Source organism: Dicentrarchus labrax, unplaced genomic scaffold (assembly GCF_905237075.1).
Source record: "Dicentrarchus labrax unplaced genomic scaffold, dlabrax2021, whole genome shotgun sequence".
In the NCBI taxonomy this organism is placed as follows: domain Eukaryota; kingdom Metazoa; phylum Chordata; class Actinopteri; family Moronidae; genus Dicentrarchus; species Dicentrarchus labrax.
Window position 1 is genome coordinate 20,107,854 of NW_026136710.1, and position 26,275 is coordinate 20,134,128.

The window sequence follows — 26,275 nt, forward strand, 5'->3', positions numbered from 1 at the left end:
TAGTATAACCTTTAGGCTGGCTGTGCTTAATGCTGCTAAGAATTCAGTATTTTTATGGAGATTAAGCTCCCGCTGAGGTGAAGTTCTCTTTGCAGGAAGTTTGTTTAGAATAACTCTGTAAGACACACACACACACACACACACACACACACACACACACACACACACACACACACACACACACACACACACACACACACACACACACACACACACACACACACAGTTCCTCATTTAGTTTATTATTAGAAATGTTAAAAGTAATGTTTAATATTTTTACATATTTTTGGTATGGTATGGTATACAGAGGAGCAGTTATAGTAGCCTAAGTATAAAAAAATACGACATACTAAAGACCAAGTGCGTGCTGTGATTTTCCCTTACATGTAATTTCAGAGTGTTTTTGCAGAGTTTAGAAGACCCCCTTAGTAATGGTCTTTTGATGTCAGGTCGCAAATTGGAAAGTTGTCACCCATGAATGTTTCTTGTGGGCAAAATGGCAGGAATTTCATTAAACTACTGGAGCTGATGACCTTGCGTGTCGGTATTCCTAATCCGTGCTTGTTGTGTTTTAAATGGAGTGGGCTGTGAATGGCACTGCTATTAACAGTCACATCAGCAACAGTTGTGTGAAGCACTTCAAAAGCATATTGTGAAGCATATTTTGAACGATGCAGCATCTTGTCACCAAATTTTAATAAGCCAGACAACATCAATTGATGCCTGCTCTGTGTCCAGCGTGAAATAAAACGGTCTTTTTTTTTTTCATACACGAGAGCAAAAACACAAAAGCTGCTACCACGTACGTGCATGCATCCATACATTCACACAGACACAGACACTTGACCTCCATGCCAAATTACATCTTCCTTGGGGAAAAACTGGCCACCAAAGGCTGGAGAAATGTTTGTGGATAGAGCCGCTGGTCGCACCTAATAATGAAAGCTTAAGCCAAAAAAGCATTGTACCCGGGTTAATTAAACAAGTGCAATACGTTTGACTGAAAGCTGCATTGTTGTGGGAAGCAGTAAAATTTGGCATCATAAAAACCATCATTTCCTAAAAAATGTTAAACTTATAATGACTTTTTCCTTCCTTATTGGGATTTACACGTGTAGTACACCGGTATTTATGGCATATGAGTTTTCCGTTGAGTGAATTTGCATCGATCCACCTATAGGCTTGTCTCCTGCATGAAATGGCTGACTGTATCCTCACTGTCTTACATTATTATAACTATATTACTATATAACCTGGTTATGAGTCACATGTCTTGTCCACATCCATACACTGCCTCACTCCCTTTTCCTCTTCTTGCAAGTGTTCATGCATTAGTGTTCTGACAAAAGGCTGTTCATTGGGTGCATATGCCAAAGAAGTAAAGTGTGACTTTCAGAGATGTTTATTCACCATTTTACAGTTTTAGAATCATTATGTATGGGGAAAAATGGTGGATGTTCTTCATGTGATCCTGCACTAATGTGGCCACTGTGCTAAAATCACCTCACAGCCCAGCACTGTTCCCGGGGCCTTGATCCCCATAATCAACCATATTGCACCATTGATCTGTTTGCATACGCGCACAAGTTATTGCTTCAGTTCATTTCAGAAACGGCAGCAGCGTCGATACCTTCAGATGAACCGGCTGCTGCCTGCCAGGCTGACCTCCAGCAACTTTCATTTCTCGTCCGCTGTGGCTCCCTGCGCGTTGTCTAACTGTGATTAATGGAAGACCGTTTCAGGGGTCACTACCTGGACGGTCAGCTGGAGCCGCGTGGTGACAGAGTGTCACTGACAGCACAGTGATGAACTATAGGAACGGAGAACAGGCAATCAGCATGCAATGGTGCTTTCCTCTGATCGTTCGATCCAAGGTCCAGATTTAGTCACACGGGTAATCATACCTTCGCTGTCAGAGCTCCTGCACTCCAGAGAGACCAGTCTGTAGAGATCAGGGAAGCAAATACAGTTTTTTGCTTAAAGTACCTCTACAAATGAATGTAGCCTTCTTAATTGAAATAATGATTCTTTTATTATTTTATTATTTCACATAATTTATCTAATAAATTTGTTTGACTGTTTTTATGCTATTTTGTCATTTGTTTTCCTTTGTGTGATGTACACAAAGGAAAAACAAATGACAAAGTTTGTACCTGTGCAATTTATAATAAAGTTAATTGACAATGTAAGTCGGATGAATTAATAGATGGATGTAGGTCGCCTTGTAATCCTGGAGAGAGCTCCACTTTCAGCTTGTCCTATAGCATGCCCTGTTGACCTGTCAGGAAACTCAGCACCTAATGTTATGCTGTTTACTCCGGAAATGGAGGACACTAACGAGCAAAGCATGGAGCAAAGCTTTCCTGAGCGGACAGTCGCGACACCGAAGCATCTTCAGTCGACTTTGTACGAAGCCGCTGTCTAACTCTACAATGACAACAAATCTGTGGACTCACTTGCTAACGTTAGCTTGCCACCCAGGAGGCAGCGGAGCAATGTCAAATGTACAACCTCGTCTGACTGCCTACTTTTTGGCACACTCAGCTTCAGCGGGCCCCTTGCCTGAAGCTCATAAAAATGTCACCACGATAAGATAGCAAGATTTATATGTGCGGATATGCGGCCCATTGTTGTGGTAGGAGTGAAATTCTTATCTTTGACTGTAGTCAAATTGATTAGAACAATTTTTGTGTCATTTCAAATTCATTCCAACTTGATTTTTGGAACAAGTGACAGCTCTAATGCATATATTTATATGTATGTGTGGATGATAATGAGTAAATGAATAGATAATGAGTGGATGGATGGTTAATGGATTGATGGCTGGCTGGATCTTGTATGTGGAGTGCTGTCACAGTCCACAGAACCAGATCAATGTGTGTCACCTGACTGGACATGTGACTGTGTGAGTGGGAGAGCAGAATGTGATCAATCAATCGTGGGGCCACAGCTCACTGACATGATGACTCTGACCTTGGATAGACACCATTAATTAAACTCTGTCCAGCTCTTTATCACTCACTGCTCCCCCTCATGTGGACGGCCCATCAGTCAGCAGCAGCAGGCCGTCAGCAGTGAGCGGGATAATGTGAGCGTTCAGTGTGCTTACATCACTGCATTATGCAACATTATCAAACATATGTGGGTCGAATTGTAAACAGCAGGTCGAGCTCAGAGCTGAACTGGTGTCAGTGATGACGAGGACTCACACACATTAAATCAATGCTGAGTCTGCAGGAAGTGAGAAAAACAAAGCCTTGCAGGGTGTTTGTCACACACAGCTTTCAGTTTGTGCATAAAATAAAGCCTGAGTTTCATATAAACCTAAAAATAATAACTCTGATGTACACAATACTATAGGGCACCATTAAAAATCATCAAGGAAACCTTTGATACATGAAGTATTCTTGCCATCAAACATATTTAAATGGGTTCACACATTTTAATGTAGCCTTGTTCTAGCCTAAATGTGCACTGGAGCTTTATTTTGTAGGGAAAATAAACACAAATAATAAAAATAACACTGCCTGAGACAGATCAGATTGTACCAGACACTGGATCAAAAGATATCCAATATTAAGGGACCTGATTAGGATCAAGAGCAAAACAAAACAACAACCTACTTTTGACTGAGCCCTGTGACTTTCCAAAGAGCAATCCTCTCTCTGGCTTAGGGGCCCCCTAACCCCCTCAGGGCCCCGAGCCTGTTAAACCCATTCTGTAATCCATCCGTGTAGTAATGTAAATAAGTGTTATAAGTAATGTTTAAAGGAAGTATCAAATGTATTGATAGCACAGAAGATGACACGTCAGGCTTTGTCATCAGTTGAAAAAGGACAGAAAGGATAGAAAATGAGAAAGTAGATCAGGAATGAGGATACAGAGGAGGAAAAAACAGGCAGAGAAGAGAAAGAACAAAGAACGAAAGAAAAAAAGGTTTTGTGCTGTTACTGATACATTTGTTGACATTTTGAAGATACAATATTTATTTCATGTTCAATGTGGAAACTGTATATTCTCCAAACTCCAGCTGTCAGATACCATATATAGTGGATAGCCAGTTACAACATTAAGCATGGAAATGTAGTGGAGGGAAAGTAGAAGTTGTTACATCTCAAAACTGTACTTCTCACCAGTGAAATGACCAACACCGACACAACACCGCTTTGTCACGCCCCTTCGATACCCTGTAACATCTGTATGAGACGCCTTTTAAAACACAAGGTTGTGAAAAGTCCTGTATTTGCTTTACCCATCCATCCACCCAAAAAACAGCTTCCTGACCTGTGTCACCTGACGTGGATGGGTCACACTGGACTTAGATGAAAGTCTCATACAGATGAGAAGGGTTCCTTGTGAGTCTGTATTAAACGCTGAGGGGGCGTGACAAAACACCAGTATTTGATGCCCTGGGAATGAGAGCAGGCTGAAATTACACATCATCACAATATATATCTCAAATGTGAATGGTTGTTTTGTTGAACGAAATGTGTGTATATTTGCTTTATTGTTGCAAACCCAATACAATAAATGATACTCGCCTTTAGAATGTGAAGCAGAGCCATCTGAATGTCTGTGAAGAAGCTGTCTAGAATCAATGGTTTCATAGAAAATGTGCGGCAGCAGCAAATGATGCATTAATTTTTCCTGTGGGTCCTCTTGATGAAAGGAGGGTTCATTTTATTGACTGACAGGGAAAGGTCAGAGTGGGGGGGACACCACCCCCGGGCCTTTAAAGATGGAGTAATATTTCGTGTGAAGAAATCAAAACAAGGCCCCTAAATGGATCCAATGGGAAACGGAGACCCAGCTGCACTATTGACAGGAGAAGAAAAAATGGAGCTCACTCAGAGAGGTGAGCAACAGAGGGATCAAGTCTGACATTCTGCCTGTCATTTAGCTGATTTCCCACTTGGCTTACATTTCCTCTTACCTGTGGAAGACATTACATCTACTATGCAAGCAAATACATAATATTATTAGTGACAGAGGGTTCATTACAGAGAATTGTTGTATTTTCAAAACTGGGATCATGAAATATTCAAAAGAAATGAATATGTAATGACTAGGACTTGGCATACAAAATCTAAATCGAGGAACAATAAAATCATGAATAAATATAGGCATAATTCATACAACAACATGTAAAAAAAAAAAAACACAATGAGAATGTGGCTCAAACAATCTTCTGACCACTACAGGGTTTATGGAGCCTGGTATGTATTGAAGGTGGGTAAGAGTGTTGAATTTCAAACTGGTTCAAGTACGTTTAACAGATTTAACCAGCTAACATTTACTGCAAGCTAAAACTTGGCTCCTGATCCATTTTTTTTGCATAGGAAGAGTGCAACATGCTTATGATTAGCTTGCAATGTTTACCATGTTCACAGTCTTAGTTTACTGTGTTCTTATGCTGACATTTGCTGCTTAGCACGAAACACAAAGTACAGCTGAGGCTAATGGGAATGTCAGTAGGTTTGCATTTGGTCATAAAACAAATCACTGGACGAATAAAAATTGGACCTGATGATAGGGATAAAGAAAAGTCAGGGGATCAAAGTTATTCAAATTCATCCTGAGAGGGACATGAGGGTCTGTACCAAATTTCATGGAAATCCATCCAATAGCAAAGCGTTAGACCAACAGACTGACATTACCATCCTTAGAGAGCTTTGCCACCAGCATGGTGAGAATGTCATGAAGTACAGAACTACTGACCACTAGGTCAAGGGCAATATTAATAAATATGACATGAAATTACTAATTTGTCAGTTTCTTATTGTACTTGTTGTCTACTAATTCGTACCCTTGAAATACTTGCTACCGAACATTAAGTATATCCATGTCTTCGTGCAAAATCAAAATGAAACTGTAGTAAAACCCAATCGATCCACAGTGTCAAGGGGGCAAATACTATATAGGCTATTCATTTGAGGGAATTGATAAACTCATTTGAGAACATGATTTAGTAAGTGAAGAGTAAAATAGTTGTTAGTATTTTAATAAGATCCAGTGTGTAGGATTTAGTGGAATCTAACAGTGTAATTGCAGTTCGCAACTCTGTTGCTTCACCCTCCCCTTCCAAGCATGAAGGAGGAACTACGGTGGCCGCAATATGCGCATACACCCCTATCGAGAGCCAGTGTTTGGTTTATTCCTTCTGGGCTGTTCAACATGTGGCTTAAGAAGAGGATCTGCTCCGTCTGTAGATAAAAACAGCTCATTCTAAGGTAACGAAAACATAATGATTCCTATATTCAGGTGATTATACACTAATAAACATGTATAATGTCTGTTGTAGAAAGGATGAGATTTAGTTCCTTATTAAGGCATGGATAGTTGATGGCTTTTGTATTTCCCAACCAGGAAACTTCAGAAATGCTCCTTCTATCATTGGTTTCTTATATTATCAGTCACCATTTTTTTTTTCATTGAGTAAGAAGGACAGCTTTATGGTGTCCATATATCGAAAGGCTGTTCAGGAGCCAAGGACAGTCCCTTCTTCGACCCATAAAAGTATTTCAGTAAAAGCCAGAAAATTCTACTTGGAATTACGTGACATTATTTCAATGGCTCCTTTATAAAGCTACCGTAACCTCACTGTACTCTAATCGCCATCTTTGATGCCAGCTGACCTTTGATGTTCAGGCCTCTTTCGTTCATACACACTACAGTGGATCTGTACATCTGCATAAATCACAAGTCATTTCTAAAAATAGACAATAGAAAATGAAAGCAGGTTTGGCTTTTCACCCTCAGTGAGCCTGCTCTTGGGAAGCACCCCCTGAAGAGCAGAGGCTCACAGAATCACTACCATCTTCTGAAGTGCTTCCTAAGACCTGTCTGCATTTATTTAATTATGTTTCGATCTCTACTGTTGTTAATAAAGTTCCTTGATTCTTCCTGCTGTTATTTGTCTCCTCTGCCTCTTCTGTTCATTTCCTTGGACTCGGTTAATAAAAATGCCCTTTCTAAATTATGCAGTCTTTCAGGTTCACTAATCTATAAGCCATATTAGCGCATAACAACATATAAAGCCATTTTTTCTGAACCTCACAGTCAGGACTTTCTCTGGAAAGTTCACATTTTCTTTTCTTTCTCTCTCTGACTGCATTCACAGAATGAACGTGTAACTGTGACTAATCTACCTGCTCTAATGGCACCATTAGAGTGTTTCATTGGGGCCCAAATAGGCTGAGGCCTGCTCTTAATGGAGCCTGCGTCGCTCTAAACCAAAAGCACAGTCCGGTGGCTGGAGAAGGACATTTCGCTCTGGCAATAATAAGGCATAACAAGATCTGCAAAGTGTTCAAATGGTAAAATCAATACTAAACTGAAATGTTGCCATGGACACGTGGAAGCCAGCGGAGGAGAGTGGAGAGGCGCCGGTGATCTGGAATATTGGGGAATATTGAGGTTGAGTGTTACATGGTTTTATCTTCAGTGATGGAACAAGAAAAAGAGCTGACCTGTAAGTGCAAAGATAATTTATAAATCTCTGGCCTCGTCAGAAGAAAAAGAATTTAAAGTGTAACTAAACCCACCACACTTTTTTCAACTGCAAACCTATGTATATGGGTATTTATCAGTGTTGTTTATTGATTCAGATCCAGATCTTGACATTTTAGCATTTTAATTCTACATAATGGGCTATAAATATGCAACCTCCCTCTGCTGGTTGAAAAGCTGGCTATTGGTTTCAACCAATTGAATTTCATTATTGGTTGATCAATACCCAATAAGGTGATATATGTGGTGGCAGCTTTCATCACCAACCAAACCCAAACCCCTCCTATAAAATCAGCGTCTCGACTCTGCAGAATGTGAGCGGCTATGTAGCTGTACCAAAGACACCAAAGAGTTAGCCTCTCTGAGCCGCAAGCTTACCTAACGTTACAACACAGAAACCTTTACAAATGGAATGAATGGTTCATGGCTGGTTAGCTGAGCGGTTACACTGAATGGTTGTCAGTCTGTCTGGTCGGTATTACGTCACACACTCTGTAACCACAAGGCCACGCTCCCTTTATGATAATCTCTGCTGCATTTTTAAAATTACTACGAAGAAGGGAGCTAGCAAAATTTAGGGGTTTAGTTACCCTTTAACATGGTGGTTAAAGATTAAATTGTTTGAATTTCAGTTACCTCCACCAGTAATTTATGTTTTTGGTACATACATTTCTTTTTCTAACTGTTGGCAGGATATCACATAACACAATAGCTCCACCATGTGGCCATTTACAGCCATTTTATACTCATAACTCCTGAATATGTTGTAGTTGTCCTGGATTCTTTGATCCAAGACATATCTATCATTACAGTCCACATGCTGTCAGTGTTCTTTCTCCATTTGGGTCTGTTCAGCTCAATGGCATTTTGGATCAGATCTAGGGTCTCTTCATTAGAATAGTTCCAGACAGGATTTATCTTATTATTCAAAAATCATGGCCAACACCAGCATGACTGGCAGTAAAAGATTTTCTATTACTAAAATAACTCTATGCTAAACTGTTTTTTAGCTTTAGCGTTTCATTAGACAATTAAGCCATCAGCATGCTTCAAACAAACTATATTGTACAACATGTCATCCCATCTGAAGGGAAAAGCGTTTATGCCTATTCAGAAAGGCCAGACTTGAGGGCGGAGAGAAACACTTGCCATTGTAGTCACCTCCTGGCTGCATCCCACTGCCTCCCCAAACTCTGATAAGTCTTCAGGTCTTTTTAGTCTCAGTGTGATGAATCATACAAATAGAGAACGGAGAAAACTTTCAGACAGTCTCTGCTCCACGGCACTCGTTGTGTTGCCGTAGAAAATAAAAAAAATCTAAACTGAAAATTTAGTCCGAAAAGTTGACAACCCAGCCATAACTGATTCCTCAAACAGGGTTTCAGACTTTCTGACAATCTGTTTATTTGAAGCATACTGAGGCCTTTACTCAACAACTAGTGTCATGTTACACTTGTAGACTGATTTTGTATGAATATAGCGAGGTGACACTTACCATGCATGCTTTTCTTCACATTGCAGCACTGCTGCTTGTCTTCCCTAACAGGCGAAATGTACTGTATAGGTGCTATGGTTGAGAATTACATCTGTATCTGTATTCCATCATCAAAGCTATTACATACAGCATAAACAGGCACACAGGGGTTGACTGAAGAAGTCCACACAGCTCTCATACATAAACAAGACCCACATTACCGTGGAAAGATTAATACTGTTGACTCAGTCGACAAACAAAGAATTACAAAAGGATAATGAAGAAGCTGTTCCCGTCTGTCAGTCTGACTGTCGACCAGTTTTAGAGGTGAAAGAGAGTCACTGGAGAATGTTGTTTTCTCTTTTTTTCCTGCTTAGAATGTCAGGTACTCCTTTAATGAGAAAAGCGTGGATGTCAGCGCCTGAACTCTTGGGCAGTCTCTGCCTGTCTCCTAGGAAACAATTAAGACTCTCTCTTCATGAACAACCATAACCCTCACTTTCAGCATGCAGCGAAACTCTCTATTTCTCCTCTCCATATATATCATCTATTAGGATGTTTCTGAGAATCATAATATATTTGGCAAAGCACAATTAATAAGTACAATTTTTGTTATCCTTCTTCTTATCCTTTCAACATTTGTTCAGCATTATTCCTCAATAATATATAAAATATTTTTGCATTTATGATGAAAACACTGTGTCTTTGCATATTTATGATGTATTCTTTACATTAACGGTGTGATCTCATGGATCTGTCCACCTTTATTTGCTTTTTTGTTCTCAGTTTCTTGTCAGGATTATGCAGTTGAAAAGTGTAAATTATACTGTGTTTGTATGTGAGCAAGAAGCTCTGAAATGTACGATATGGACTAGATTCATGAGCTGAAGTAGCTAACCGAATAGCAAGAGTCTCTATAATTCATCCACGATCGCTTCACACAGATCTGGTGGAACGTTCCTCACATTAAAGTGCCGACATGTAGGATTTAGTGGCATCTAGTGGTGAGATTGCAGATTGCAACCAACTCAAACCATTTGACTTAACCAAACGCAAAGGGGAAACTACGGTGGCTTTGAAACCCGCAAAAAATGTGTAAGAATTGTCCCTTCTGGGCTACTACAGAAACTTGATGGACTCCATGAAAGAGGACCCACTCCCTCTGTAGATAAAAACAGCTCATTCTAAGGTAACAAACACACAACAATATTTATTTTCAGGTGATTATACACTAATGAAAAGATAGTTATGCATATTATATTATATATCAACCAGTAGATAGATGTTACACAATGAACCTCTAAAGAACATGGCAAACATTATACCTGCTTACATCAGCATGTAGCATGCTCATCATTTTACTTATTGCAACACTGTGTCTTTGTACAGTCTCACAAAGCCACCAGCACGGCTGCAGACTCCCCGTCTTGTTTTCTGCACCCCACTCTAGAGTCAGACCCTCCTCTTCTTCATTAGTATCTGCAGGATTCTCCATAGTCACAATCGACCAGCTGTTCTATAAAGAACCCTGTAGCCTGGAGAGCAGTCGGACAGAAGAGAAAGCCATTTCTTTCTCCTACTCCGTTGTGTCTTCACCAAACTCTTCCTCTCTCTCTCTCTCTCTCTCTCTCTCTCTCTCTCTTTCCCCCCCACCACACACACACACACACACTTTCTTTTCCTCACACTTTCCATTCATTCTACACCATTGAGGGGTCTGTCTCAAGGTTATCCTTTAACTGCAGGTGTGCGTATGTGTGTGTGATTCTCAAAGAACCTGTTGTATTGATTTAGACTGCTGGGCAAACCTGTCAGCAGCCTTGAGTCCTGGTGAACAGCACAGGGACATGCAACTAAAAGGAGAGACATCTCTGAGTTTACACTGTATTTATCCAGACTTCTTCTGCGGGTTGCACTCTTCAGCCACATGAATACTTACTGATGATTTACTGAAACATATGTGGAAATTGTCCATTGTCCATTTAGTAATGTTGTTTAAATACAATTGCCCACGCAATTTTAATAACATTGTCATTGTTGTGGAACATCAAACTGAGTCACCTTTACCTTTTTCCAAACAACAAACTTCAGATTGATATTGGTAAAATTTGTGTGGCTTTGTTTTGTGATCTAAACTGTGGACTGTTGACTGTCTTGATTGCTATTTTTTAGACAGTACCAGCAATTCTGTGTCGCCAGACAATATGTAAATGTTCATGACATCATCTTTCAAACTTGCAAAGCCCAGTGTCTAGTTCTAGACCTCAGTAAAAATTCAAAAGAAGTAATATAGAAAAACATAGTGAAATATTATATATATATATATATATATATAATATTTGACTGTTAAATGAACTGTTCTTCACACTTTTCTGTATGTCCCTGTGGGCCCTGTTGTCCACCCACATGTTTCCATACATACACTTTAACTGACAAGACAACAGATGCTCTACCTAATACCTACTGTCAGCCTTCCTCTCAATAATGCGATGAATGTTTCACCTTCTTTAAAACGAATCTGCAAACATCTGATTCACCGCAGCAGCACAAGACACAGCGGTCACCGCACAGATTGCTGTCTAAGTGGATTTATTTGTAATCTCTGCTGATTCATAGGGAAGACTGCCAAGATGAAGTGCTGGACCAGAGCTTTTTCAAATTTTCCCCTAATAAATTTCTTAGAGAAGTCTGGAAAATGGCTCGGCCGTATGTCTTAATCTTTATAAATTAATTCTTCACCACAGGCTTTACCCCCCAAATACTTTATATTTTTCAGTTATTTCCTTGATTGTAAAACACTTTGTAACACTCTTAATGATGTATAAATAACTATAATAAGTGATCAGAATGATTGGTGACTGTCTCTCTAATTACTTGATAAAGTAATGATACATGAGCTTGTGGTTAATTGTGGCCAATTGTTTCCTTACTGTGATTTTACTGCTTGAATTACTTCACAACAACTCATTCAGCTCTTGGCAGCATGTAGCAGTAAGAACTAATTAGCGGTTAAATTAATTTATTGCATTGCCACACATCAATTATGTTTGTACTTGACAGAGCACTGTAAACTGAACAGTGAACAGTAAATGAGAAAGTAAGCAGAAAAATTACATCCTTGAATAACTTTTAAAGAAACAGTGTGTAGGATTTAGTTGCATCTAGTGCTGTAGTTGCAGATTACCACCCCCTCACCTCACCGTCCCCGTACGGTGGCCATGATATTCGCAATAAATGCTAAAGGCCCTATCTAGAGCCAGTGTTTGGTCCGTTCTGGGCTACTGTAGAAACAAGGCGGTTCAACATGGTAGATAAAAACGACTCAGTCTAAGGAAACAAAAACACAACAATTTCAATTTTTTAGGTGATTATACACTAATGAAAACGTACCAATTAATATTATATTCTATTTCTGCCAATAGAGCCTCCTAAATGTTACACACTCGACCTACTTTGACTCCCACACAGTCACACATACCCCACCCTGCTGCTGTAAAAACATACAAGAGCACCAATGAGCAGCTGAAAATAGTCCCCAACAAATGTACTTAATGCAATTCTTTGAGTGACTTAGGTTAAAAACTACAGTAACCAGCTGTTTTAGGAAATTACTGAGCCGTTTAAGAAATAATTAAAATATATTTTCGATAGCCTTCTTTAAAGATTCACAGCATTGGTAAGGAGCAATGGGCCTGAGGTTATGTGCCACAGACGGGGTAGGGAAGTCGCATAGTATTGAGAGGCGGACTGAAACACTTTTGGTCTTTTCATAGGATGTGTTGACAGTAACTACAATATAGAATATTGCCAGCTTTGTCCTATCTGGAATATTAAGGTCTAAAGATGTGGTGACATTGTGTCCATGAGGGCAACAAACAGTTTTTTTACTAATAGAAAAAAACTTCAGCACTGGTGGCAAAAGAAAATAAGGATTTTATTACTTTGCTACTGAGGTAAAATAATTTTACTGAAGCTTCTTTGAAGATAACTCAATTTGTCCCTATTGACAGAACTTTATGGAGATTGGTTTGTTATTTTTACACAAAGGCCAGCATGTGGTGAGTGGATGTTTGCTCTCTCGGTCGTGCTGCAGACTGTCAGGATGGCTTTCGCTAATCCATACATCACAGTTGGACATGAACGCGTCTGCTGGCATCAGGAGAGGCAAAGACAGTCTCCCGCCGTCTCTGAAATGAGAGATGCAAAGTGATGTTGTCTCAAAATTAAAAGACAAATTGTCGGCGCCTTAGCAGGAGCCAGATAGGCCTGTTAAACAAAACAACGGCGGCACCATGCGCACGTGAGATGAGCTGTACGGATAAAACAGCTAGGGGAACCGACATGATGTCTATCAAGGATGGTGTCATAACTGGAGAGCTTTCTGAGATCTGCCAAAAACCTATTATTTGGATGTTTTGTGTGCATGTGCTGATTTGTTTCATCTCTGCATGTGTGTGAGGAGGCCGGGAGAGGATTTACAGAGAAAAAACAGGCCTGCAGTTAATTTTTGGTAATTAATTTTAATTACCAAGCAGACAGGCGTAGTTCTGATAGCAGATGGAGGAGTCTGGTGGCCTGACGTGGTGCGATTCACTCCAGTGACTCGTCTGACTCCTCTGCTTTCTCCCTCAACACCACCTCCTCCTCCCCCTCTCTCCCGTCAACCTGCGGGGTCGCAGGGTCGCGGTCGGAGGAGACAAGCATGAAACGTAACGCCGTTATACTCCGGGCGAGGACTCCTCTATGATGTGAAGATGTAATCAACCCCTGACAGCTGCTCAGAAAAAGACAAACAGTAGGTTCTTAAATCTTCATTAGTCAACAGTAAATGAGGTTTGTTTTACACTGCCACACACACACACACACACACACACACACACACACACACACACACACACACACACACACACTCACAAACTGGCCGTGTGCATATCCATTACGCCTCAACTGAGAACCATGGTAATGGTGTCTATTGATTTCCTTTCTCTCCTCGACTAGTCAAGCATGTAGAGTTTGGATGCTGGGTAATGAAATTACCTTCACTATGGAGGATGTCAGGAAAATGTTACAGCTGGAGAGAGGCCCCACAGTGAGCGCGTGCGGTAAACACAGCACCTGTTTGCATCGCCTTAATTCACAGCCAACGGCAGAGCTTCCTGTCTCAATCAACTCTTTTTTCCTCCCTGCTCCCATCAGGCCAGTAATTCATTTATTATTCATCTCATCAGTAGCACTAAATGATGCAAATGACCTTCTCTGAACTGTATGGGAGTCCATTTGGACACTGTCAAACACCATTAGACATTCAGCGCCCGGCTGCTCAAGAGGGTCAACTCTCTTAGCTCAACACTGACAGATAAAGCGTGACTGGGCTTTGTGCTCATGAATGGATCCGGGAGCCCATGGCCATGCAGGTATGTTTGTGTGTGTGTGCGTGTGTGTGTGTGCTCGCACTCACCTGCCGAATGCATGCTTTTAAGCCTATTAAAGCTTTTGGATACGATCTTAAATGGAAGGACGTTGGCAGAAATGATAAAGTGGGGTGAGTCAGGACTGAACCTGTGACATACAAGTACATGTTTCAGTGTATGCCTGGGACATGTGAGTCAACAGGAAGTGTGTGTGTGTGTGTGTGTGTGTGTGTGTGTGTGTGTTTGGTGTGTTTGTTCCCCCCTGAGCTCACCGCTCTGAGTCAGTAAACACAATGCCGCCTTTAATTAGCTCTGCGGTTCTAATTGATTAAAATTCCCTGCAGCGCAATTATGCGATTTCATAGACTTGCTTTGCTTTCTTTCTTTCGACTTTCTGCCTCGCTGCATTTTCTTTTTTCCTGCCATCTCTCTGTCTGATTTCAGCATTATTAATGCCCAGACATATTGGATGGTCAGGGAGGAAACATTGTTAATCCTCTGCTGGTCATGGTCCTGGTGCTTCTGCAACATAACAAAGGTGAAAGTTTACCTGTCTGTCTGTTTGTGTGTGTCGACCTGTCTGTTCTCACTAGGACTTTCATACATGTATTCAGTAAAAAGAATGGTCAAAACTGTCAAAGCAGTGCAAGGCACCATTCTCTGCTTGAACGTTATTTTCACAAGTACATCATTAATTCAATTTATTCACAATTTCCTCCGGGCAGGGCCGTCATTATGCTATTATCAAATGTGTGTTATTAACATGACATCAATATTTCATTTTTAAATATTATTACACCCCTAATGCAAATGTCCATGCTGAGTTTAACTTTGGTGAACAGTGAATTTGCTCTGTATACCCAATAGCAAGTTATCTTGACTGTGTTGTTTACCTTTGAGGGAATGGAGAGCCAAAATGAGTCCAAAATGGAGGAAACAGGAGGTTATAGATAGAGTAGCTTATTAGCTTTGCCGTACCATCCACTTTTATTTGTTGCGGTATAAACTGCTCCACAAAAGGGGAATAGCTCGCAGGCAGCTGAACGACTGAGCTAATAAGCTTGCTAATTGACGGTTAGGGCCTTTACTCTGTCTGATGTATCTGTTTGCAAGAAGTTGTAGTAGTGAACAGGAGAAATCCATGTGTTAAATTTCATCACTCAAATTCTTATGAATGGGGTTCCATGTAACTGGCATTACTGCTGTACATGGGCTGCAGGCTACCAGCACAGATATAACACATCAACAAGGCGCTAAGGCTTCATCTGTACTGATGCCAGCCTTTGTGCGTGTGTGATCAAGTGTGTCAAACAGCCACCTCATCTTGATTCTGTGAGGTATGTGCACGTGCCCAGCAGCGCGGCAGCTCGCTGGCCTGGCATTATTGGTAGGGAAAAGGCCCATGATGAGAAACCATTTCACTCCATTGAAATAACACTCAGGGAAATTACTCTTTGAACTTGACTACAGGCTTAAGAGCCTCATCACAGAGTCATTGCAGCCAGAATGGCAGAGTAGCAATAAAGAATCCTCACACACATCTAGACAGCTCATGAATAACAATGAGGAGCAGGACACAATCAGGGTGACAGGGTTTTAAACAATGGGGAAGGGAAGGAAGTCTTTATGTGACTCCTTCATTTGTCTTTCCCGTTCCTCACACATGTACACAGATAATTAACAGAGTCAGCACGCCATTGGCTGAACGTAAAGGTCAAGAGGTCAAGATCATCAGTGTTGCACCTGATCATCTGTAGGATTAAAAGATCTTAGATTTGATTTCATCTGAACTTCAAAATAATGAAACTGGATAAATAAATTAGACAGAAAGACACTAATTAACAACATGGCTACAGGGGCATAAAAATATCATACAACGTGTCTTAAATATAGTGAGGGAACGGAACACTATTTTAATATGTCATGACACCGTTCTTGTCAAGGCCAGATTTATTATTTTTTGGGCCTGAGGTGACAGTCTCTTTCGCATTTAAATGTCAAAGTCAAGTCAAATTTTATTTATATAGTTCAAAATCAAAGTTTGCCTCAGGGCGCACGCTTTGTCCTTAGACCTTTGAATTGTGTAAGGAAAAAAGCCCCAAAAACACTTTAAATAAAGAATAAATGGAAGAAACCACAGGAAGAGCTACAGAGGAGGGATCCCTCTCCCAGGATGGACAGAGTATTATTTCCCTTTGGAATTATCCCAATCTACTTACTTTAACCACAATGTGGGTACAAAAATCAGGTCCCCACAAAGTGAACCGTTACATTTTAGGGTTAAGACTTGGTATTTGGTTAAGGTTATGAGGATTGGGCTTAGGTTGTGGGTTAGATTCAGGTAAATCTCCAGGGAATTAACGGTCCGGTGTGTAGGATTTAGTGGAATATAGCTATGTAGTGGTAGATTGCAACTCCCTTGCTTCACCCTCCCCCTCCAAGTGCAAAGAAGAAACTATGGTAGCCATAAAAAAGGCAAACGGCTGTATCTACAGCCAGTGACTGGTTTGTCCGTTCTGGGCTACTGTAGAAACACACAGTTCAAAATGGCAGACTCTGTAGAAGAGGACCCACTCCCTCTGTAGATAGAAACAGCTCATTTTAAGGAAACAAAAACATTCGATTCTTATTTTCAAGTGATTATACTCTAATGAAAACATAGTTATGCATATTATATTCCATTTCTGCTAATAGAACCTCCTAAATGTTGGTCTTTTAATGTAAGTCAATGCAATGTACAAGTGACAAAAATTAGTGTGTTAAGAAAAGGGCATAATAAGACCAAGCCTGAAAAGGCCGTGAACAATTCTTTGTGTCAAAATGAATGAGAGGAAAGATCTTATGTTACAAATTTGGTGAAATGGATACGGGGTTAGCAGTAGGGATGCGACGATACACAATATTATTGTGTATTGCAATAAGAATTTAGTGAGGTGAATGTTCATTATCATGATAATCATGAATTGGGATAATCGTGAATATCCTTGCATGGCTTGACTTGAAAAAGCTGATTAGCTTTCCAGCATACAGTCCTATATTGATTTCCTGATTTTTTAAGAAGGAGGAGCCCATGTCTTTCCAGTCATTCCAAAATCCTTAGACTTTCACCATGGGTCAGCTTGCCTGATACATCCTCCACATTGTAATACAATGCACAACATTTTTTTGGATATCCGATGTTCAGTTAGCCAACTGATGTGGAACATGTTATTATTTGAATGCCAAATAACCACAAATTTAAAACTATGACTGACTGACTGACATTTATTAATATATATTAATATTTCACACATTCGTTTAAATTAACACGCAATATCAATCATATTTAATCTATTTGTAATGTCACATGATTAAATACCAAGTTGCAAAAATCCAAAGTCACATCAGACAAATTCTCAGCATCACATCATCTGCCATATGTGATATAAACGACAGATATTAGTGAGGTATAACCCGGACAATTACCAAAATCCTCTGCAAATGTCTTTGATGATTAATGAGATGGTATCATGGGCAGCGCTGCACAATTGCCCAGCGATGACTCAGAGGAAATTAAAATGGTCTTTAGAAACTGAGCTAACTAACCACTCCCTTTTAAAGGCCTTTGAACACACTTTTGGATCTTCTTCCACATAAAGCATTCCTTTCATACACAGCCAGCATGCTTGGAAACACTATTTTAAAATCATCTTATGATTTTCTATTCTAAATACATTGTTGCTGCCAGCGCTTGTTCCAGGGGAGTAATTCTAAACACTACTATTGTGGAAGAAGTCGTATGTTTTCTCTTTATAATCAGTGAGGGGTGTTACAGTCAGGGGGAAGACAAGCAGATGATAATGATAGAGGTTTATGTACAGTATCTGCCCCGAATGACCTTGTTTTAGGTCAGACATAGGGGGTGGCTAATCTCTTTATCAATCTGCATGCAGAAACACAGCTGGGCCAGCCATATCCCAGCATGCCTCAGTTCACATTTTTCTGGCCAAAACCAACTGATTCTGCACGTAGTCAGGAATAACTCAGGCACAGCTTGACATTTGGCATAGGGAGAAAAGATATTGGATTTATAATTGAATTAGTGTGAGGAGAAAAAAAGTTTTAGGGAACTATTTTGCTGAAACATAATGACTTAGTGCAGCTTCCCCCCATTTTTCATTTGAGATAATAAAAAAAAAAAAATCACTACTTTATTAAGCCTTGCCTCTGGACATCTGTGGTTTCACATGACTGAAATGTGATCTTATCAAAATAAAAGGTGAGATTATACTTAACGCTTATATATTATATTTTGTTCTGGAGTGGAGACATTTAATACCAATTACTCATATCATTCAATATTACGTGTATGTAGCTGGTCAACAGAATGTGGACACCTGAACATTTTTACAGATTTATGTCATTGTAGATCTACTGTATTGGCCAGCCAGATGACGAGGGGATTGTCTTTGTGGTGGATAAGGGGAGCGCCACATGTTACAAATATAATTTTTTGTTTCTTTTTATTTTCTTAAAGGACCAGTGTGTAGGATTTAGTGGCATCTAGTGGTGGAATTGCAGATTGCAACCAACTGAATACAGCTCACCTTCCAAGCATGGAGGAAAAACTACCATAACCACAAAACTTCAGAGAGTCAGTGTTTGGTTTGTCCTCTCTGGGCTACCATAGAAACAGGGTGGTTCAACATGGCGGACTCCGTAGAAAAGGACCTGCAACTTCTGTAGATAAAAACAGCAAATTTTAAGGTAATGAAAACACAATGATTCATATTTTTTAGGTGATTATATACTAATGAAAACTATCTATGAATTTTATATTCCTTGTCTGCCAATAGATTATCTTGAATGTTACACACTGAATCTTTAAATCTTGAGAAAAACCTAATAATTAATAAATAGAGGGTATAGATCCTCTCCAGACACATATAAAATACTCTGCTTGGATCAATAATTAGTTTTTCGACAATTACCTTGTTGAACATATTAAAAAATCATATCTACTCCTTATCCCTCACAGAAAAATCCAGAATCTATAAATATGTAAATATTGTTTGTTTCAAATGCTGGATATAATGTCTCCACATCACACTTCTGTAAGTCGCATATTGGATCATAATTGGCTTCCAAACTATAAATATACTGAACATAAATCACGTACCGTGCACAGTGAAGCTCAAACATCCAAGCGCAGTAACAATAAATAAAACACACATTTGATCAGAGGGTGGCTTTAAAGCAAAGAAAGAATTAGCTTACTGCAAGAGCAAAAGAGGGCTATAAATACTTTTAACAACTAATTAAAGTTCTATTCTCAGGGAAAAGGTGAATGGAGCACAAAGTCCAACTTCTCTTTAAAAGTATAAAAGTATTTTTTTTCCTTGTCTTGGTATTTCATGTGTCAGCAGATGGTGGACCCTGAGGGAGCGCAGTGTGCACCTCAGAACGACCTGTAGCATTTCCTAACAGCTTCATTTAGTTCCAGGCATGGTGTCTGGCTGGGTGCCTTAACCTGGCTGGGCCCTTTAGGGCTGCCAAGACCCACAGCACCAGCCTTATTATTCCCCTCTTGCTCCGACTGTGTAATTTGATCAAGTTATTCATAACATTTCAGCTGACGCCTCTCCCTAGAGTTAGCGTGACATTGCTATTTGCAGAGGATAAATGCATTATAGGATGGCCCACTGCAAGGAAATTGGGCATTAATATTTGCTCTTGATGTGATGTATATAAACAGACAGATTTGCAGGCTCTTGGCTCCTCTATTGACAACCCACGAGGGAAGGTGGTTGAATAGTTGGGGCCGATTTGAGAGACGGGAGATAGGATAATAATAATAACAATTCATGTTTGTGTTTTTATCTGCTGGGAAGGAAGCCTGCTGCTTCCCGTCTCGGCAGTTTGCTTCTAGGTGAGGTTGTTGGCAGCTATCAGCGGGGTCCCAGTGGCACATCGGTTGTCACATTGGGCTAATTTCACTCGGAAAGCATGCAGATGCAGCCGAAGAGGGAAAATGCAGATGAAAGCAGCGGTAGAAGGACGGACCACTGGGACCGTCCCTGGAATTCAGTCGGGGCTGGTTAAATCGATGCAGCCATTTCCCTCAGAACACCAAAACCTGCGAGGCGCTGAAAGCCTTTTTTTCTGAGGGGCTTTCAAGGCTTCCAATCTCTCTGTGAATCCATTCAAATACAACAATAAAAGCCAAAATACGTCCCCCATACATAGCAGCCCTCCCTATGGCCTATGAGCAATAGAAATCATTCAGTCCTTGGGACCTACACACCAGTGTTGCTCACTGCAATCTACATTTTCCATTTAAGAATGCCTCCTGCAATGGACTCCCCCAACAAAGTCACAGTGTTAGGTTGGCCTTGCAGTGCAAATAACGCTGTTTGACACTGAGGTCTAAGCTGGAGGGATGCAGTTTAAAGTGCGTTAGAGTGCACAATAGCTTCAAGGTTAAAAATAGTCTGAACATGAAGAGTGTCATTGTGCTTTCAATATGGAATTCAACTACTGGTTTGTACTTTTCTTTAATTAAAGATTGACAAGGTCATTCAGATGTAGAGGCCCAGAAACATTAAGAGAAGATAGACAAAACGATGAATCGGCCAATCAAGAAAATATTATATATAGCCCTAATTTGCATCTGACTTCTGGCTGTGCTGAATACTGCTGGTCTGGCTGTTTCTCAGAGATTGATAGCCTAAGATCTGCCTGGTTCAGGCCATCTGAAAGAGGTAGCCAGTGGAAGCTTCATATCCTGTACAGATCTTCACCTGCTGTGCTGACATTCATACTTGCTCTTACAGTATATCTCTAGACTGGCCTTGGTTTAACCCTGCGTTTATTTCTTTTAGAGTACAAGAAGATGTATTATAGGCCATTATATGTGCCATGTAAAATATGATTTTTCACTCCCATCGTGTTGTCCAAAACCTTAGGGATACAAATTATTGTGGAGGGGGGGATTGAGGTTTGAGGGAGTCAGAAATGGAGGAGGATATTGTATTTTTTCTTTTGGCTTAAGGTAGTTTTACAGTTTGGGGGAGAGCAGGGTAGGGTCTTATATTTTTGTTGTGAATGGTGTCCAGTCTTCTTAATGGGGGACACAATATATGAGAATTGGATACTGTATATATTTGGAAGTGGGAACAAAGGTGCGCACACCAGAAATGTTTACTACCACTAAATGATAACCTGTGTAAGTCCCTTTAAAAGGTGACGCCATGTTTCTACAGAAGGGGCAAACCAAACACTGGCTTAAGATTCCCATTTCATAGTTTCTTCTTTGTGCTTAGAAGGGGAGGGTGAAGCAATAGACTTACGATCTGCAACTACATCGCTACATACCACTAAATCCTACTCAATGGACCTTTAAGAAGCCTGTGAAGTTCACTTGCTTTCAGAAAAGTACTTTCAGACTACAAGACTGGGATGAAAAGTCATCACAGCCTCTGGTGGACAAAGAACTGAATGATGAGACTACAAGCGACAAGCTGTTAAAAATAACACTGCTATCAGCAAAGTCATAAGACAGTGATAACGAAAATGTTTTTATTGGTATAACAATGTGTTTTTCCTGGACTTTTGTTGGATGTCATCTCTCTTGTCCCAGTCACTCGCTACTGCCTGAATGATAAAGGCAAAATTGTCAAAAACATTATCTACAAAAGAGTGGTATGTGCTAGGGCTCTTTTCTTGATTGACAGGTGTTATAAGACTAAACACACAGCCATGGTGGTTGCTACAGCTCCATCCATCCAGTTACTGTTGTTTATCCAGGTCCGGGTCGCAGGGGTCGAGAGCTAAATAAGACAGCCCAGCCATCTTCCAGTTCCTCTGGGGGAACCCCAGTACAGATAAAATATATAATACCATCAGTGTGTTCTGGCTCTGCACTGGGGTCTCCTCCCAGTAGCACATGTCTGAAATGCCTCCACAGGGAAGCATCCTAATTAGATGCCCAAACCACCTCAATAGACTCCTTTCAACAAGAAGGAGCAAGCAGCAGTTCTACTCTGAGCTCCTCTCAGATGTCTGAGCTCCTCACCCTGTCCCTAAGGGTGAGCCCAGACACCCTGTGAAGGAAACTCATTTCAGCAGCTTGTATCTGCAGTCTCATTCTTTTGTTCATTACCCAGAGGTCTTGACCATAGGTGGGAGATGGAACATACAGTATATTTACTGGTAAATGTAGAGCTTCCCCTTTTGAGCTAAGGTTACTCTTAACCACAATGATGCAACAACTCATGAACAAGACCCCTATGCAACACAGGTCACTGAATGAATCTTAATAGTATAAAAGAGCAGAAGCTATGTATTCCCATGGGTTGAAATCTCAAAGTGCAGTGGGTATCCAATCAGAGTAGAGCCACACATACCGGTAGCAGGTGAGGCGCATTGGCTAGATGAATGGTATTACCACAGGGAGAGGAGCTGATGCAAGTCAGTACATCAAAAACTGGTTTTAACAACTATATTCCACCTAAATTCTTTCAAATATGAGGTTTAATGAGTTACATTTTATAAGAAATCCACAGATCTAATACAATCCTTGAAATACCTGAATGAAAGCTTTGAATGCCAAATTGGTTAGTTGGGGTTTAAGCTCTCCATTTTGGCGTTAGCATGATGATATGCCTAGGGCTGGGTATCGTTTAAAGATTTTCAATACCAGTACCGATACCAGTACCCTTAACACAATGCCGATGCCAATTGAATACTTCATTCGATACTTTTTTTCAACTTTAAAAAAAAAAGCAATCGGTTTGCGTAAATGTCACCACTCCTCCCCATTCAAAAGATTTTTACATGAATACATTTTGAAAGTGCTCAAATATTTATTTAATAACTGTACAAACATGTACAATGAAGAATTATTTGGGCTGTGTAATTTAACATCACAACCGAACCAACATTCTGAATCTAACCAGTCACAGACCACAACCAGACGAGTCGGTCCTCCTCAACAGTTCTTTTTTAAAATATTAGCATGTCAGCTTTCTCTGGGGCAAGCATGCCCTTTCCTGGCTGATTGTGTCTCCAGCAGTTGAAAATATTCTCTCTGCTGGAGTGGAGGATGCCTGCACACGTGTAATTAGAGGCCAGGTCAAACCGAGGGAATGTCCCTCTCCTCTCCCACCACCACTCAGCAGGATTGGTGGAGGTCAGCTCTGTAGGCAGAGCTCTGTAGAGCTCAAGCTCCTTCCGTGCCTTCTCTGACCAGTCAAGGAGTGGTGCTGCCTGGATGGTTTTGAGGGCCAGGTCCTCCTCAGCGAACAGCTCCCCCAGTGCAGAGTCCGACATGGAGTGGCTCGTAGTCACAGCAGTCTATAAAGTATCAAGGTAAAAATTGAGAGAAAAAACAACTGAGACTAAACCAGAGGAAAGCACTGAAGTACCGATCATCTTAATGCAAAGGGCTTAGGTTTGTCTATTTAAGAGATGAGCAAGTAATGAATGGTAAGTATTATGGAAAGGTTACATGTGTTGTGTTCTCCATAGATGCAGCCTCTTCATCCTCTTCTTCCACCTCCATCCCCTCGTCCAGTTGGTCCTCTTCATCTTCATCGATTTCCAGTGCATGCTATGTTAATACAGTTTTATATCACTATTCTGTGTGGCATTTCAATAATCAATACTTCATCTTCATCCCAGAAAGTACAGTAACAATAGTCAAAATGAAGCAAACCTGTTCAGAGTGTTCACCGCATGCCTTCTCTTCCAACCTAGACCAAACGGCAGCATCCAGGATTTTGGGATTCGAGTGATGTGGCCTCTTCCAGGAACATCCTGATGTTTTCATCCTGTGGGAGATAAATAATATGCCAGTACCAGAGTTAGACCCTTTCATAATGTATTTTTGGTGATTTACTACAACAACAACAACAAAATACATACCGTGTAACGCTTTGAAAGGTCATCCCACACCCTTTTCTTAATGGCAGCAGTAAAGCTGGAGTCTGCATCCTGAACCTTGAAGTGGCCCTCAAGCTTCTGCACGATGGGCAGAATTTGGCCACATGCTGGAGTCCTTTCTGAGGATACACACACTGTTGAGGTATAGAGGATTCTCATCAATCTCACGGACTCCTCTGCACGCCTGAAGTCCTGGTCTGTTATTCTCTGCAGCCTGAATAAAGAAGACAACCACCACACACAAAACCAAAGCAGTTTTAATGAAGATATCAAATTAAAGAAATACCGTGTCAGACTAGTGATAATGTTATGCACATCAAATCTTACCTGTCCCTTTCCATTGACCTCCTGAGCCTGGGGTCCAAAGATGGTGCCTGAATGGCTGAATACTGCTCTACAAACCGTTCAATCATGAGGTAGAGTGTATTCCACCTAGTTCTCACATCAAGCACCATTGCATGCTGTGGGAGATCTGAAAATTATTAATAAATATTAAACAATGCACATGCAAGAGGCGTTGTTTCTCCTTCATAACTGGCTTGGCTAAGCTCGCCTTCCTCAGCCACACAACCACTGCCTGGATTCTTGCTGCCCAATTCGACACTGTTAGTTCAGTGTACACCTTTTGGGCTGCATGGTTAAGAGAATGAGCAAAGCAGCCGATCTTGACCACCTTCAACGTCCTAGCAGCTACACCTATATTTGCAGCATTGTCGACTGTTAATGCTACCACCTTTCCCTGAATATTAATCTGGGAAATCTCTTCTGCCACAAATTCTCCATGTCTCTGTCACTTTCCTGTGGCATTCCTCCGTCCTCTCCCTTGTCATCTGCGATCTTGCAGCTAACGTGAATGGTGTGAGGCTGCTGCTAAAGTCTCCGGCAACGTCAGCCGGTGCAGTGGTGGTGGTAGTAGTAGTAGTCATAGTTGGACCTTAACATTAAGTACGTAAGTAATTAAGCTGCTATAGAAGCTAAAACTACCGGTAACCTAACAACCACTGAACAAAGCATTGACAGATGTGACTGAGTAGGGTGCTAACTTGCTAATCAGGTAAAATTAGCACACATACCTACAACATGCCCCAAATGATTTACATATACATTTACAATAAATGTTTTAGCACACAAAGGATGAGTACCGTTAACCTAGTAACCATTTATATATTACCTGAAGTTATCGATGGTTGCTCCGTGTCCTGTTGAGATGATGATGACGATGCTGGTGCTGTAGACGCCGGCTTCTTAAAAACAGTGCAGTTGTCCACCCTGAAGTTTGTTCCGTGCGTGATGAGGTGCTTCATCATGTTGCTAGTATTCCCCGCTTTCCCCGAAATAATCTTGCCGCATTTGACGCCACAGACTAAAGCGTGCACGCTTTACCGCCATGCAGAGCAAAACCATAGAAACAGTAATTTTTTTCTTGATCTGGGTAGTGGGTACAAAAAGAACCGATTGCAGGTATCGTTTGACAGGCTTAGTTTCGATACTACTTGGTACCGGGTTGTTTTGGTCGATACCTGAAAGATACCTGAATCGGTACTCGATACCCAGCCCTAGATATGCCACAGTTTGGTATTGAATCATCTGTTGTTACAAACGGTTAGGATTCCTTTAGTGTTAATTGTTCAAATTATCGACAGAGGTCTCCTCCTCTCCAAAACAAACAGACCCACTGATTAAAACCAGTAAAACCACTGAATAAAGCAGTTTCACCTTAAAAATCTGTTTCTCCAACACTGTTCGACGGACAAGGGATGATCTGGTGGGCCTGCCAATCGAGCTGCTACTAACGTTAGCTCAACTTGTTTCTCTGATAATTTAAGATCCAGACGTCTAATGACTAAATCCTTCATCCGGTTAAAAACAATGATAAAAGTTATTAGTTATTGTAAAGCTTATTGTAAAAATGTGGCTTAAAACTGGATAAAAAGTCAATTTATGACAGCTTCTAGCAACA